The sequence below is a fragment of the Toxorhynchites rutilus genome, chromosome 2 (genome assembly GCF_029784135.1).
Source record: "Toxorhynchites rutilus septentrionalis strain SRP chromosome 2, ASM2978413v1, whole genome shotgun sequence".
In the NCBI taxonomy this organism is placed as follows: Eukaryota; Metazoa; Arthropoda; class Insecta; order Diptera; family Culicidae; genus Toxorhynchites; species Toxorhynchites rutilus.
Window position 1 is genome coordinate 324,324,324 of NC_073745.1, and position 16,967 is coordinate 324,341,290.

The 16,967-nt window shown below is 40.6% G+C and overlaps 1 protein-coding gene across 10 annotated transcripts in view; it reads left to right on the top strand.

Moving 5' to 3' along the window:
- Positions 1-14,419: 14,419 nt before the first annotated feature.
- Positions 14,420-16,967, top strand: part of LOC129771074 (kazrin) — a 346,976-nt gene continuing 344,428 nt past the window's right edge. For 8 of the 10 annotated variants that reach the window (XM_055774374.1, XM_055774381.1, XM_055774380.1 and 5 more), the window contains exon 1: positions 14,420-15,236. The gene's annotated coding sequence lies outside the window, so the exon portion shown is untranslated. The remainder of the gene's footprint in view (positions 15,237-16,967) is intronic. The other 2 variants (XM_055774377.1, XM_055774379.1) reach the window with 1 other exon arrangement.

Genomic DNA, 16,967 nt, shown 5'->3' on the forward strand with positions numbered 1-16,967 from the left:
TTATGCGTTTGGTTCAGCGCGCGTTGTGAATTTGTGGACACTCACACACACGCATACATACACGTTGGCGGCCGGAAATCGATATTTTGCGGGAGAATATCGAACCGTCGTGCCGTTGGCCTAGAGTTTATGGTGCAATATAAGGAAATGGGAGACAATCATCAGTGGGTCGCAGCACGCTGTTGCGCATGTTCTTCGTACACATCTTGTGTTGGGAACACTCACACGAGACACTCACTGCGTTGTTATGCGCGAGGGTTATGCTACGGGGCGAATGGCGCTCACGACGATCGAGTTCTCACCCTTTTGTAGTGGTGTTCTGCACAGAACGTCATCATCCTGCGTGGTTTGTTTGTTGCTGTTCTCGCTTATCACGGTTCGACGGAGACTGCATTGCGTGCTGCACATGCACAGAATTGCCACCGCCAGGCGGTATTTGATAACAACTTGTGAATTCGTAGAAACCCGAGCAGTAAGAGACGACGATTGTTAACACGTCTTGTAGGGGAAAACGGGGTAAGACCGCCCCCTAAGAAACCCCAATTTTTTTTTTTTTTATCTGTATTATAGTGATTTTCAACTCATTTGGCTGGTTCGTCACTTTTACTTTCATTTTTGGAAGAATGTCGTGAGTGAGAATTGAACTCGTGACCTTCAGCGTGGGAGGCATGGATGTTACCACTACGCCAGATCGCCTCCAAACCTCAATTTTCAGTTAAACGTCCTTTAGGATGTCCTCTATTTGTTCTGCTGCACATCATTGAGAATATAATGATCTACTACTAAAAAATGGGAACTGTTGATTGTATAATTTTTTCGGCGTTTTTTCATTAATTTTTGAAATGATAAAAAATTACTTTTCATTTTTTTTGGCGGGTAAGAAATGCCACCGGCGGGGTAAAACGGACCATGAAGGGGTAAGACGGAGCGATGCCCTTTTGCAAACAGTTTAGTCTATTCTAAGGTACTAAATGTTTAGGGTTGTTCATAAACTACACACAAACTTCTGAAAAGGCCATCCATATTCCACGTGCAGAGTTTTGAAAATATTCGTGAAAAAATTACCAAATTTTCGGAATCTATATCGACGATATAGACGACGTGGATAACGTGGGTAATAAATGTCTCAAAATCTGCTCACGTGAAGTCTAAATGACCCCGAAGTAGGTATTTCTAGTTCTGATTCGATATGTTGTTTCGTTCAGCCAGTTCCTTGACCTCTCGCAGTGTGATGGCGTAGAATCGATTCTCCAGCAGCAGCAAATGCTCCACCAGTTATTCTTCCTGAGTTGTGGTAAAAACTGGATCAATGGATCCGAGTTTCGTCGTCGGTGATTTATTGCCTTTGATTTGTTGGTGGTTCTAGAAATTCCAAAACTGACTGATGCTGTCCTGATGGACATGCCGTTATCCACTGCCGCTTCAGCCATATTCAGCTTCTCCGACGTCCATTGCATCCGCAACGACTTCCTTATGTACTTTCAAGATATTTGTGTGTAAAGAGACGAGCAAAAAGATGGTATTTTATTTTATATGGAAATCATTCAATATCACAACGAGTGGCGCTTTTACCACTTCGAAAATGGTCCGTCTTCCCCCCAGAGCACCTTTTGCATTATTCTGCACTTTACACCCATCTTATATTATACTAGCTGACCCGGAAAACTTCGTCCCGCCCAAAATTTGTTTTTTGTTATCTATGGGAAATTGCAGAGAAAATAAAAACACGTGTGCTCGGTTCGGTTGTCAAGATAGAGAATGAAATTACACGTTTATTGTATATAGGGGAGAATATAGGTTTACAGTACAGTGCAAATTCAATTTAATTAAATTCATCGGTTACACTGTTAATATTCCCCCTTAACCGGGAATTTAGGCTATGCTCAAAATCTTCTGTGCTTGTACAAATTTGGATGCTGCAACTGGTTTCGTGAGAGTATCGGCATTTTGTTGATCTGAACTGACGAATTGCAATTTAACTGACTTATTATCCAGCTGTTCCCGCACGAAATGATGTATTACATCAATGTGTTTACTTCTAGGTGAGTAACCAATCTCTTTTTCTGCCAGACAAATCGTACTGCGGTTATCGCAGTTTATTGGAACCGACTGTACATCTCCAAACAACTCGGCACGGAATCCACGCCACCAAAGTGCCTCCTGTGATGCAGCCGATAGAGCCAAGTACTCGGCCTCTGTGGTAGAGAGCGCCACCGTTGGCTGCTTGCGACAACTCCAAGACACGGATCCACCACCATACTGAAAAACATATCCGGTGACCGATCTTCTTGAGTCAGGGTCATTACCCCAATCAGCATCGCTGAAACCTTCGAAAACTGCCTCATCTCGCTTCCGGTAAACCAGCTTCATCATTTTGGTACCCTTGAGAAATCGTAGAATGCGTTTGGCTGCCATCCAATGAGCCTCACCAGGGTTACTGCAAAAACTGCTTACGGCGTTGACTGCATACGCGATATCCGGTCGTGTACACTGCGCTAAGAACTGTAGTCCACCTACTAATTCACGGTACGGAACATTCTGCATCCTCGTCTTCTCTTCTTCAGTCTTCGGTTCCATTGCTTTCGTCAATCGTTGATTCATCTCAGCAGGTGTCGAGATCGGGTTACTGTCAACCATGTTGAACCTCTGCAGTAACTCATCGATGTACCGTTCTTGATCTAACATAACTGTCCCATCGTTTCGAGTGATCCGTATGCCAAGCACCTGATTGGCTTCTCCAAGATCTTTCATATAGAATTTAGCTGACAACTGTTTCTTCACATCGTCGATCCATTCCGGTTCATTCGAAAATATTAAAAGGTCATCGACATAGACTGCAATGACGATGATACTCTTTCCATCAGACTTGAAGTAGACGCACGGGTCGTAACTTGATCGCTTCAGACCAATGCTCTTCAGCTGCGTGTCCAGCTTTACGTTCCACACTCGACTTGCCTGTTTCAAGCCGTACAGCGCTTTTCGCAGGCGACACACTTTGTGTGGAGTCTTTGAATTAACGAATCCCTCCGGCTGCTCCATAAAAATTTCTTCGTCGGACAAATTTCCTTGCAAAAAGGCTGTTACAGCATCCATTTGATGCACACGTAAATCCATTTGAGCTGCCATCGCCATTAGGTACCGGATGCTGGCATACCTGACTACAGGCGAATACGTTTCGTTGTAATCGATGCCTTTCACTTGCGAAAATCCTTTAATCACAAGTCGAGCTTTCAATCGCTCTACTGACCCATCCGAATTTGCCTTCACTTTGTAGACCCATTTACATTTTAGAGGCTTCCGCCCCGGTGGCAAATCTGTCAGTTCCCATGTACCGTTCAATTTCAGAGCTTCAAATTCGACTTCCATTGCACGCCGCCACAATAGCTTTTCGTTGGACCGCATAGCATCTTGGAAAGACTGCGGCTCAGTGCCAACGTGCGTAGAAGTTTCCTGCGAAAAAGGAGATTTTTGAGGAAGAACACTGCACGTCATATCAAAATTATGATACTTGCCTGGAAGTCGGCGCTCCCTCTCACTGTGCCTGACAACATGTTGTAAATCTTCTTGTGGTGGAGGGAGCGCAGTCGATTCTGGTATGGGCGCGTCTGCTGAGTCGTATGCGCTATCAAAGTAGGACTCATCACCGTCACTATTATCGGATTCTGGAACCACTGCTTCTGTTGTCATCGTTCGACCACTATCGTTGGGAGCTGATTCATCTTCAACAAGTAACTGCATTGTTGAATACTTGCTTCTCTGAACCACATTGGTTCCCCCTTCCTTCGAATTCTCGGTTGAAGTTTTCTCTTCCTCGCTCAAAAAGACGATGTCGCGAGCTACTATAACCCTTTTTGTTCTTGGTATGTAGACACGCATTCCCTTCGACTGTGTAGCGAAACCAAGAAAAATACCGGGTTCCGATTTCGCATCCCATTTACATCTGTGTGCTTTCGGTACATAGCACATAACCTTTGCACCAAACACTCGTAGCCCCGACAGATCCGGTTTCTTGCCACTGAACTGCTCCTCTGGTGTTACGGTCACACCCTTTGTTGGCGATCGATTGATTAGAAAAGCTGCCGTTGCTGTTGCTTCAGCCCAAAAACTTTTATCCAACCCAGCATCAAACATCAGACATCTCGCTTTCTCGACGACCGTTCGATTCATGCGCTCAGCTAATCCGTTCTGCTCTGGATTGTAAGGAACTGTCATTTCATGGTGGATGCCGGAAGAGCGCAGAAACTTTCGCATTTCCTGATTAACGTACTCCGTTCCATTGTCTGTTCGGAGCCGCTTAATCCGTTTACCTGTTTGGTTTTCCGCAAATGCTTTAAAATCCTTGAAGCATTCGAAAACTTCCTTTTTGGAGCTCAGGAAGTAAATAAGCAGCTTTCGACTGACGTCGTCGATAAATGTCAGGAAATATCTGCTACCGCCAAGAGACTCGTCTTCCATAGGGCCGCAGAGGTCGGAGTGAATCAACTCCAGAACCTCACTTGCTCTGGATCCCTTTTTGTTAAATGGCTGTCGATGATGCTTTCCTTGCAAACATGTTACACAGGATGGAATCGATGAATTGCTGAACTCAACACCTGTCACCATTGTTCGAAGTTGCTTCAAGCTTTGCTCGTTCAAGTGACCCATTCTACGATGCCACAGCATTACATCGGCTTGGGATTTTGCTGCACACGAAATTTGTTTACCGGTCAAACAAAGTTTATAAAGACCTTCTGTCTCTTGTCCAACAGCTACCACCTCGTTGCTATTCGAACGCACCTCACATACGTCCTTGGTAAACAATACACGATAACCTTTGCTGCATATTTTGCTTACGGATAAAAGGTTTATCGCTAGGTCTGGAATGCACAATACATTAGACATCGTTAGCTGGCATGATTCACCTCTGATGTTTGCGTTAAGCTGCACGCTTCCACAAGCGACGACGGGTACTTCAGCATCATTCGCTACATTCACTTGCTGCGATACTTCCTCAGCGTTTTCAAGAAGCGCCCTGCTGCTGCACATGTGCGAAGTCGCCCCTGAGTCGAAAATCCAGTCCATCTCAATGCCGTGTGATTTCTGGAACATGCTCATCGCTGCGTGCCGCTTGTCAGATTTATCCTGTTTTTCCGTTGGATGTTTCTGCCGACATTCCGAAGCATAGTGCCCCAAACGTTTGCACTTGAAACACTTTACAGTGGATTTGTCACTTTTCTTCTTCCCTTTCTGTTGCTGGCTGTAGAAGGCTTCCGCATTGCTACCTGCTTTTGGAACCGTGCTCATTTTCACGTCCTGGAGAATTTTCGCCTTTACAGCATCTGCTGTGATACGTGTTCCGGACGCCGGACGCGGACCCATTATCATCGGTTCGTACATCTCGGGTAATCCCATCAGCAACAAACTTGCCAACCAAGTATCGTCGACCACAAAACCAACTTCTGACAACTTGTGGCTGGTCGACATCAGCTCGCTGACATATTCCTCTACCGACGAACAATCAGATAAGCGTATATGTGTCAACTTACGCAGCAGTCCGATCCGCCGGGTCATCCCATCATCCTGGAATGCATTTTTCAGGTTTGTCCAGGCTTGTTTTGCTGTCCTAGCGCTCTGGACTAAACTGTAGTTTACCGGTTCAATGCTCAGGCAAACTGTAGCTAATGCCCGCAATGACTGCGCATCCTCCGGATCAACCTCCTGTCGTGTAATCGTATCCCAAGTTCCTTCCCGAATCAAAAGCATCTTGGTTGCAAATGCCCACGAACTGTAGTTTTCCCGGCCACGCAATCTTTCTATTGCTGGTAACGAAATGTTTCCTCCTGGAGCACCACTCGTAGACATTTTTACCGATATTCAAACACTTCTCAAACCGACCGAAAAACAAAAAACGATTATAATCGCGCAAAACTTTTCTGCCTGCCTGGGCCCATAACCTATGGGAAATTGCAGAGAAAATAAAAACACGTGTGCTCGGTTCGGTTGTCAAGATAGAGAATGAAATTACACGTTTATTGTATATAGGGGAGAATATAGGTTTACAGTACAGTGCAAATTCAATTTAATTAAATTCATCGGTTACACTGTTAATATTATCAATACCTTCAAACATTCACGTTTTCTTGCTAAATATGAGCAAGTTCATGGGTCCAATCGCAGAACTGTTCATTGATTGATCTTCTATTCGACCCCGTTGAATTTACCTTTTACTAAAAAATTCCTAGTATTTCTAACAAAACTCATCATTATAATAACAGATTATTTTCAGACACAATTTTCGTTCAAGATTTCCAACCCCTTGCAAATAACATGTTTCTCCGTTACATGGAATAAATTTTTTATACAGAAAATATGATAGAATAAAGACAAACCTAAATCGGACAATTTCTTTTTCGAATTCTGCTCTTAACACATTCGGCGATCCTTTTTTGATATAGATAGAAGAAGATATAGGAGTGCGCTTCATCACATTAAAATCCATTTACAGTTTCGAACAAAGATCAATTTCGCTAGCGCAAACATCAAATGGACTAACAGCGTTTGTCCATATGTAATTGTAGAACATATGGGAATTTATTTTTCCGAACTTTCCCTTTTTCCTTCAGAGTTTTCAGAAAATTTTCACTTGTCATCATTCCAGAGGAGGGAGGGGTGTCATACCATTAAAGAAACATTTGTCTTACCCAAAAACCCTCACATCCCAAATTGTGCATGATTAGTTCTCGAGTTATGCAGAAGTTTATGTTTCGTTTGTATGGCAACCCCCCTTGAAGAGGGGGGAGGAGTGTATTCACCATAGAAACGTTTCGTGCCCCGTAAAACGCTCGTATGCCAAATTCGGCTCCATTTACTTGATTAGTTCTGGTGTAATGCTGCCATTTGTGTTTCATTTGTATGATAGCCCACCCTTAGAGAGCGGGAGGAGTGTCTAACCACCATAGAAATATTTACTGCATCCTAAAACCTCAATATGTCTAATTTTGTTTCATTTACTTGAATGATTCTCGAGTAATGCAGAAATTTTTGTTTCAATTGTATGGCAGCAGACAAAACACTCTGGGACTTTTTTTTCGGAATACGAGTCGAAACGTATGGTTTGAAGTGCCAATAAAAAAATAAAAATAATTATCTCGATTTTCCATTCGGATCCTGTTGCGAAATGTTGATATGCAAAATATTAGCTCATTCGAACTTCATTCATTAGTGTTGCAGACATTACAATTTCATTTTTTTGAAAACCGAAAAAACACTGGAAATCGGGGGTTTCAAAAAAAAATGTGTGCCAAATGTTTTAAAATTGTATGAAAGATCGAGATTTACAGTTACCTGAAAAAAATTGTTTTTTTGTCGCAAATCGACTTTTAAGACGGAAAAACGACCAAGTGCTAAAAGAAATATTTTTTTTGACAAACATTTTTTTTTTCGAGATAACAGGAAATCTCGACGAGTAATGTAATTTTAAGACATTTGACACCAAATTTTTTTTTTTTCAAAAAACCCCGATTTTCGGTGATTTTTCGATTTTCAAAAAAACACAAATTTTTACGTCTGTGACACTAATAAATGAAGTTCGAAGGAGCTAATATTTTGCAAAGGGTATATTAATGTGCAAATCAACATTTCGCAGTAAGTTGAAAAAATGAAAAATCGAGATAACTATTTTTATTGGTACCCAAAACCATACGTTTCGTTTCGTATTCCGAAAATAAAACTAAGTCCCAGAGTGTCGATTTTTGACAAAAAAAAAATTTCGAGATGACACTAGATCTCGACGTATAATGCAATTTCAAGATATTTGGCATCAAATCAAATTTTTCAAAAACCCCGATTTCCTTTACTCCCCCCTTGGGCGATTTTTTGATTTTCCAAAAACTCAAACTTTGACCGCTTTGCGCCACTCTCCCTTAAGTCCGATTGAGCTAATATTTGGCATAGGGTGTTGTTTCGAGGTGGTGAACATTTTTTATGAGGTAACTTTTCGATGTTAGAGATGACCATTTTCTTTGCACCCTAATATATGTATACAGCCATTCCATGTCAAACCGATATAGTAGTTCTCAGATTTTCGTCAAAAGTGGTAGTTTCGTTCTTTATCGCAAACTATAAGACCCGTATTTTTTTATGTTTTTTTTTATTAGGGTGCACATTTTCACTTTAGGGTGATCCGAAATATCGACTTTTTCCCCTTTTTTCCAAAAATGACATTTTTCAAAAATTCGTAATTTGTGAAATACTGAACCGATTTAGCGGTCGACATATCAAATTAAAGCTTATAACCTATTCATTCTTGGAAAAATGCTACGCTTGCAAAAAATGTCAGGTTTTGGTTTTGTCATTATTGATTGTATTTGTTTTTTTATAGTTTTCATGGTCTCGGGACCAAGGGCGCTATATTTTTTATATTTTTCATGGAAAGCTGAGGATTTTCGTCATAATATATCTCGAAACCAGGAAAGCGTTTTTTTTAGTTTTTTAGTTATGATTTTTCAAAGTTCAAAAAATAATTTTTCCCTTTTTTCCGACAAATGACTTTTTTCAAAAAAATATTATTTTTGAACTACTGGGCCGATTCAGATGATCGAAATATAAAATTAAAGTCTACTAGCTAGCCTTTCTTGAAATAACACATTTGCCGATTAATTGGATTATTGAAAAATCATAACTCAAAAACGAAAAATAACACCTCTCTGGTATTCGGATGTATTATGTGAAAAAACCTCAGCTTTCAGGAAAAAATATAGAAAAATATGACGCTCTTGGTCACGTAACGATGTAAGCTATAGGAAACAAATATAATCAATAATTACGAAAACAAAATCCATTTATATTCAGAGTGTAATATTTTATTCAAACAAGACTAGCTTATTGGCTTTAATTTGTATATGTCGAATATGTCGATCATCTGAATCGGTCCAGTAGATCGAAAGTTATGATTTTTTGTAGCGGAAAAAATGAGAAAAAAATGATCGGTTATCGTTGAAAAATAATAACTCAAAAACGAAAAAAAACGCCTCCCTGGTTTCGAGATATGCTATGTGAAAAATTCTCAATTTTCCAGAAAAAATATAAAAAAATATAGCGCCTTTGGTCCCGAAACCATGAAAACTATAAAAAACAAATACAACCAATAATAACGAAAACATATTTCAAATTTTTTTCTACAACTCTAGTATTTTTCCAAAAAAGACCACCAGCTAATTGGCTTTGATATAATATGTCGTACATCTGAATTGGTATAGTGGTGCGAAAAAATTGATTTTTCGAACCACCCTGAAATGGAAATGGTCACCCTAACAAAAAAACCACTCTAATAATTTGCTATGAAGAACAAAACTACCCCTTTTGATGACAATCTGAGAAACACCCTTCTCTTCGTTGGCAGAGGCATTTTGATTGAATGTATTACTTTTCCGTTTACTATTTTCGATAGCAGGGGTAACCGTGGCAGTGTTCAGAACTCTGCAATACAATTTTCTTAACCAATGTTAAAGTTGCTAAAACTTCCATTTCAGACCCATTAAACGTAAAAACAATAATCGCATTGAAGTCATCGCAATTTTATTTTGTTGGCTTTTCATGACATGAAACGCTATGACTCAGGAACAACTTTTAATCCATTGTTTTTTATAGCTGTTTCAATGATGTTGTCTGGCATCAATGTCGAAAAAATAACGAGGCTTTCACCAATACAAACAAAACCATTGCGGAAAATTGAAAAATGAAAATTTAACTTTCAGAGCACTTGCTCGAGTTTTCCGACGTTTTTTACAATACATTGCGACGGCAGATGAAAATTTAATATCATGTGAGTAATCGATTAGAATTTGGTTGATATTACTCGATGGGAAGTGTGCGAAAACGATCATTTTCTACACACTGTGTCGCAAAATTATTGATTTTTTTTACATGTGGGCGAGGGGTAAGGGATGGAGAGGAAAGAAGTGAGCGCCATTGTGACATCGTTCCACCTTCATCTTAAGTGCATTTGCTATAATATGTGGAGTCAAATTCATTGTTTCTATGTGTGTTACAAAATTATCTTAAATTTATGTGTTGTGGGAGTTGGGTTAATTACCTGTGGTACATACATATAAGTTTGTGAGACAGATTGGGCGAGGAACATGGGGGATAGGATATAGTTTTCTCGTCATAACGTTGTCACAATCTTTGCGATATTGGTACCCGATTCTTGGCTCGAATTCAGCTGGCGTTAAAACGACTCCAGTAACAGACAGGCGACTATGACACCCATTGATATTTGAGATTGGGGAAAAAAGATAATAAACAACAATAGCCCGATCCTCTTCTTTGTATTGGATGTACCTTAGCGATATTTTATATGATTCTCACACAGACTTGGTATGAAACTTTTTTTTTTTGTAAATTTTAACTCAGAAGTCTCCAAGCAATGGTGAATTCAACAAAAACAATTTTTTCTAAAGGGTGTGTCACATCAAATTGCATCACGGAAAAAACGCTGTAAAAATTTAATTTTTAGGAATTATATCTTCAGCTTTCGCTTATTATCAGATAAGAGTGTATAGATCACGTTGGCCATGCTTCACTGTCAATTTTTCGTAAATTTGGAAAACTGTCGTCGAACGAAAAAGAGCGTCGTGAATTAATCCTGTGCATTCATTTCGAGAATCCGGAGTTGTCACATCGGGACATCGGTAAGATGCTGGGAATCGTCCAATGCACGGTCAGCAGAGTACTAAAACGATACTTCGAGAACCTAACCATCGACCGGAAGGTGAAGAACGGCAAAAATGGATGCTCCGTCAGTGAAAAAGATCACAAGCGCGTAGTTAAGCAGTTTAGACGTGATCCGAGAAGTTCGGTCCGGGATGTCGCCAATAAGCTGAATTTGTCAAGTTCATTCGTCCAGCGGACCAAGCAGCGGGAGGGCCTGCGTACATACAAGGTTCAGAAGGCTCCTAACCGCGACGAAAGGCAAAACATGGTGGGGAAGACGCGAGCCCGGAAGCTGTACACCGAAATGCCGACGAAGCCGCATTGCCTGGTAATGGACGACGAAACCTACGTCAAAGCGGACTTTCGTCAGCTGCCGAGCCTGTTGTTCTTCTCCGCAGAGGACAAATTCAGCGTCCCGGAGGAGATTCGCAAGCAGAAACTATCCAAGTTTGCCTAAAAGTACATGGTGTGGCAAGCGATCTGCTCTTGCGGAAAGCGGAGCGCCCCCTTCGTGATGACCGGCACGGTAAACGGGCAGGTTTACCTTAAGGAGTGCCTACAGAAGCGCTTACTACCACTATTGAAGCAGCACGAGGGCCCGACCATCTTCTGGCCGGATCTCGCTTCGTGTCACTATTCAAAGGACGTGTTGGAATGGTACGAAGCCAACGGGGTCACCTTCGTGCCAAAGGAAATGAACCCGCCCAACGCGCCGGAGCTTCGCCCAATAGAGAAATATTGGGCGATTATGAAGCAGGCCCTCCGGAAGAACCCAATAGTTGTGAAATCGGAGGCGTACTTCAAGAGAAAATGGATTTCTGTTAAAAAAAACTACAACCTGACGTTGTACAGAACCTTATGGACGGGGTAAAGAGGAAGGTGCGAGCATACGGACTTGGGCTCGAATTATGAATAAAAAGAAAACGCCAAAAGTTGTTTAATAGTTTTTATTTTACTGTCTAAAATTTTCAAAAGGTCTACCGGGCGAATTTCTACAGCGTTTTTTCCGTGATGCAATTTGATGTGACACACCCTTTAGAGATATCAAAAACCAATGAAAATAAGCTTTACAACTCACTGCCAAATGAAGCAAAGACAGCAACAAGCCTCAGAATATTCCGAAACATATGTAAAGTACTTTTGGAAGAATGATCCGGATTTGTGAAATGTTTGTTAGTTAACGTTAGTATAAATGTATGCATGTTGACGAAGTTATGACGGATATTTTATCTTTTTATGTTGACTGTTTTCTGTTCTTTCTTTTTGTCTAAAGATTATTATTGAATGATGGTATTTAGATTGATTTCAGTTTGATAGATAGCAAGATTGTTGATATTAGATTTTTTTTAAAAATTGTGAAGTCTACAATAGTTTGAGCATCGCGCGCGTAAACAAACATGAACAATATTAGATGAACCTCATTACTAGGGATTACAAATTAGCGGTGAAGCGAAGCTGGGGATAGCCCTGCCAGAATACTCGTAAACACATTTGTTAAATAGATGGTTATAACGAGATTATTCTGAGTTGAGGCAGATATGATAGCGAGTTCCAACGGACATGTGTATAACCCAAGTTATGAAGGGCATATCAGTTTTGAAATAAGCTAACATCATTTCGAGGGGTTTAATGTGAAAACCGGAATGTAGCTGGGGATAGCCAAATCGGAATACTCGTAAATTCATTTGTTAAATAAATGGTTAAAACGAGATTTTTTCTGAGTGCGACAGATCTGATTGCGAGTTCCAGTGGGAATGTTATCCTTAGACCATTATCGAGAATCTCTTGTAAATTGCTCTTGTAGCTCTTGTAAATTCACGGCTGATACGGACATAGATATTGGGTTCAATTCCCAATCGGTCAATCAAATTTAGTCATCAAATTTAGAGTCTATGTCTGTAGCACAACCAGTTTGTTTTATTTTTATTTTATCTTTTTTACTGGTTCAGATTTATTATACAAAAGTAAATTCTTATAAGTAACTAGCTGACCCGACGAACTTCGTCCCGCTCAAAATCGATTTTTTGATTCGAATACTTTCAAACATCCACGTTTTCTTACTAAGTGAACGTTAATGAGTCCAATCACTGAATTCTTCATTGATTGATTACCCTTTGACCCTTTACAATTTCCTTTTACTATAAATTGTCTAGTACTTCTACAAAAAATCGTCCTGATTATATAAAATTAATTTCAGACACAATTCTCGTTCAAGATTCTTCAAGCATTTGGAAATAACATGTTTCTCCGTTGCATGGAATACATGTTTCATACAGAGAATATTACAAAATAAAGACAGCTCAAATCGGACCATTCCCTCCTCGGGTTTAGGGCACACCAACACATTTGCCCTTCCATTTTTTGTTTATATAGATAGGTGATATAGGAATACGTTATTCCGTCTGAAAATCCTTTTCCACTTTCGAACAAAAATCAATTTCGTTAGCGCCAACATCAAATGAACTAACAACGCTTAGCTAATTGTAGAACATATGGGAATTCAATTTCCGGATTTTCCGATTTTTCACTCCGCTATATTGATCTACGGGAAGAGTCGAATACAACGAAATATAGAAGACTCAAATAGAACCATTCCTTCCTCGGGTTTTGCGCTTACCAACACAATTGACCTCCCATTTTTATTTATAGATATAAGATATGGGAATGCGTTTTTCCGAATTTTCCGACCTTCCTTCAGGATTTTCCGATTTTTCTCTTCACTATATTGATCTACGGGAAGAGACGAATACAACAAAATACAGGAGGCTGAAATCGGACCATCCCTTCTTCAGGTTTTCCGCTTACCAACAGATTTTGCCTTATATTTTTATTTATATAGATTATCTTAAAGATAACCCATCCTGCTCAATCCTTTGTATGGGAATAAGGTGGGACCATCATTATTATTATAAAAACCAATCTAAAAATATGGAAGGCATGTCTCCGTTTCTTTGTTTTTATTTGTGACATTCAGCCTTTGGCTAGTTCGTTTGGACCAACGGCTTTACTTGATTCCCATAGAATCATAGATGTTCCTCTAGCGACATCTGACGAAAAAATCATTCAATCAATTATTAGAATATGGGTTACATTTTAATCTAATAATTCACTGTTTGTTAGAATTTTTCACAGATTTTAAGATTGGTTGGCGGTTTTTTGAATTTACGTAACTTTTTTTACGTGGATTTTGGAATTTGCGTGGTTTTTGTACGCGTCACGTACCCCCGCGTAAAAAGCGACTCCAGTGTATATTGATCAATGCATCTCATATAACTGCTTCCATCGTTGATCGATATATGTATACAGTTGGTAAAATAAACGTAAAATAAATAGCTGCAATTAGTGGGTGTGTGAAACAATGTTTGTAAACAAAACTAAACACCATCGTCTCGCTACTCCTCCGTGTGTCTTGTCATGCCAGTGTCATTTCATGCATCTTGCTAATTCCTGCAAATAGATATCCTCTATTCCAACCTTCCATCATTATCATCCGTCCGAATCTGGAACTTATCCGAACCATAGACTCAAACCGTCAATAGATAATAAACACCAAATTCGCGCATGCTTTGCACCTTCCCCTTATCAGCAGAGCAATCGTCTCGTGATGACGTCCGCCGGATCGAGCGCGCGCGCACACTGTTGGTGTGCGTGAGTTCCCGTTCCATGACAAAACAAAAAAAAAAGCAATGCAAAGGTTAGCTGGAGACACAGCTCGGTAGCGCCGCTGTTCGCCATCAGTCCTACTCTTATCGCGGTCCGAGTCGTGTCGTTTCGAAAGCGCTGATCCTCCCACAACAACAATAACAACAGTCCCAAGCACTAATAACAAGTCCGGGGGTCGGTTAGGAGGCGCGCGGCTTCTCTCTGCGGTTGGCAAACGTTCGCGGTGTTCGCTTTGTGTTTGAATGAATTCGGAGTGAGCAGAAGAATTGCCAAAGTGTGTGAGCCTGTTGGGTGGAAGGGGGCGTTATGGGTGATGAAAATTGTACCACCATCTGAGAGAAGAAAAGGCAAAGCAGAAGAAGGTGGGTGGCAGAAGATACGAGAAGGATTCGCTGGCAGCGAACTGCAGGCGGTGGATTCGGGTGAAAGCTGAATAGGCCTGGTGGCGTTTGCAAAGCCCACATATTGGAGTCGGTATTCGGCCAAAGGGAAACGGAAAGTGTTTGAGCGCGCGCGTGTGTCTCTTTCTGGCGTGTTGTGGAAATTTTCGCCCCGGGGGTGGAAAAGTGTAATGGAAGTTTGAGCGCATTCGCAGGGTGGAGTGAGGATTTGCCACCCCAAAAGTTTTCGACGGTGAGTTTAGGTATGAGCTTGTGTGCGTGTAAAACGTAGAAGACAACTGTTTCACAGTGGAGTTTTGTGCAAAAACTAGCCCTCGGAAAAATAGTGAGGATTATGTGGGGGATGATTTTCCGTGAATGAATCCAATCGGCTGCGCGGAGTCCGAAGTGATCGAGAAAAATCGAAAAACCCGAAACGAATCATTCGACAACTGTTAACGAATTAAAATTTAGTATACATTTTGCAAAATCCTGTAATTGGTGAGTAAACTGATCCTCCAGCTATCCAGCTGCTAATCTGCGTTTTATCGTATACTATCGTCATATTGGTCACTTCGAATCCGAAAGCAACGAATAATGGGCACTTTGTCGAAGACCCTCCATCAATTTGACATTGCGAACACGATTCCATCAAGCGATACTTCCTGACCTCCCTCCAACCATTGGTTTCGAGTCAGCACGACACGGGCGAGATGCCGATAACAAAGAGCGTTGCGTGGGTGTTTTGTTTGTTATTCAGCTGTTTTTGACCCCCCTCCCCCGCCTGTCATCAATTATCCACTCTCTCTTCGGGGCTGTGCACCGAAAATCATTCAATGCTTACCCACTCGCTGCCTTTATCTCATTTCATCACGCGGAACAGAGCTCCGCCGCAAGTTCATTGCTGCCGAAAAAAATAAGCAGGGGGTGAATAAATTTACCTTTACCCCGCGCGCGTTCGTCATTTTCTGCTCTGCGCTTTCGGCCAGGGTATGCAGCATTCACCTTGCACAACAACACAACACGCGGGGAGGGGGCGCGCGGATATCAACATGGAAAATTCATGTAGTCGGAAAAAAATATATACACACCGAGGGTTGCAGGAAACTTTCAACCAGTGTTTCTGCGCTTTCCTCTCGCTCTCTCTCTCTCTATCTCTCGCGTGTACACATTTGCTCTCACTCTTTCACTCCTTTCACTCATCATATTGTTGTTTCGCACTCCCCCGCGCTCGAGGCACTCATTTCGAGAGCAGGTGGTGCTCTTGTGAGCTGCGGAATCAATACGAAATACATTTCAGCATATCTTTCGGCTCGATTCGAATGATCTCTCTCTCTCTCTCTTTCTCTCGACTTAAATTAAACAGACTTGTTGGAAAGTGACGTCGTTAATTAATTAATTGAAAATTTGCACAGCTTTACGACAATTATTCCGAAAGCCGTTTTCAATTGAATCTATTTGACATGATATGATAACAATCGTGTCAGTTAATTTAATATGAATTGATTTCCTACATCAGGGACCAATTAAAAACGGAAAGTTTTTAGTGAGTGAACATGATTATCTCCTAATGTAGATCTGTGTCATCGATTAATTGACTGCATATGAGTGAAATTTTAGAATCGGAATATTTTTCCATTGATTCCAGAGTTGAGAGATTCCTCCTGGGATAGAAATTCATTGCTTTCCATTAAGGATAAAATTCAAAACACATCTGACACAATCTGTCACCATTCCATTGCTGATGAATGAATTGTTCTGATGATGTAAACAAGAACCTCGAAAGAATGATTCCAGCGTGAACATATACGATTCGATATCAGATGCGATGTCTCTGTTTAATTCTCGGAACGTTCCATTCCATGCAGCACTCCCTCTAGCTTATTTTTACTTTCACTTTCTTAAGTGGTGTTCCGTATTTATTATCTCGATGTATGTGAAATGTTTTTTTTAATAACTTTTTTCACATTTTCTAGGAAAAAAATATGCTATAGATCAATTCTATGTCAAATTGGCTACTCTCATTTAACCGCCGACGTAACCCAAAATTAATAGTTGAATTGTCACACAAGTAATTTTGATTGCGACTTTCCTATAACAAACAGCTCCATAATTTATTTTCTGACGCTAAATTACTCTGCCTTTCCCTTTTTTTTTTTTTTTTTTTTTGTTGGGTCTTCATTGTCAAGGAAATAGAATTCGTAATTTTTTAATCGCAATGCAGTTTGAGTA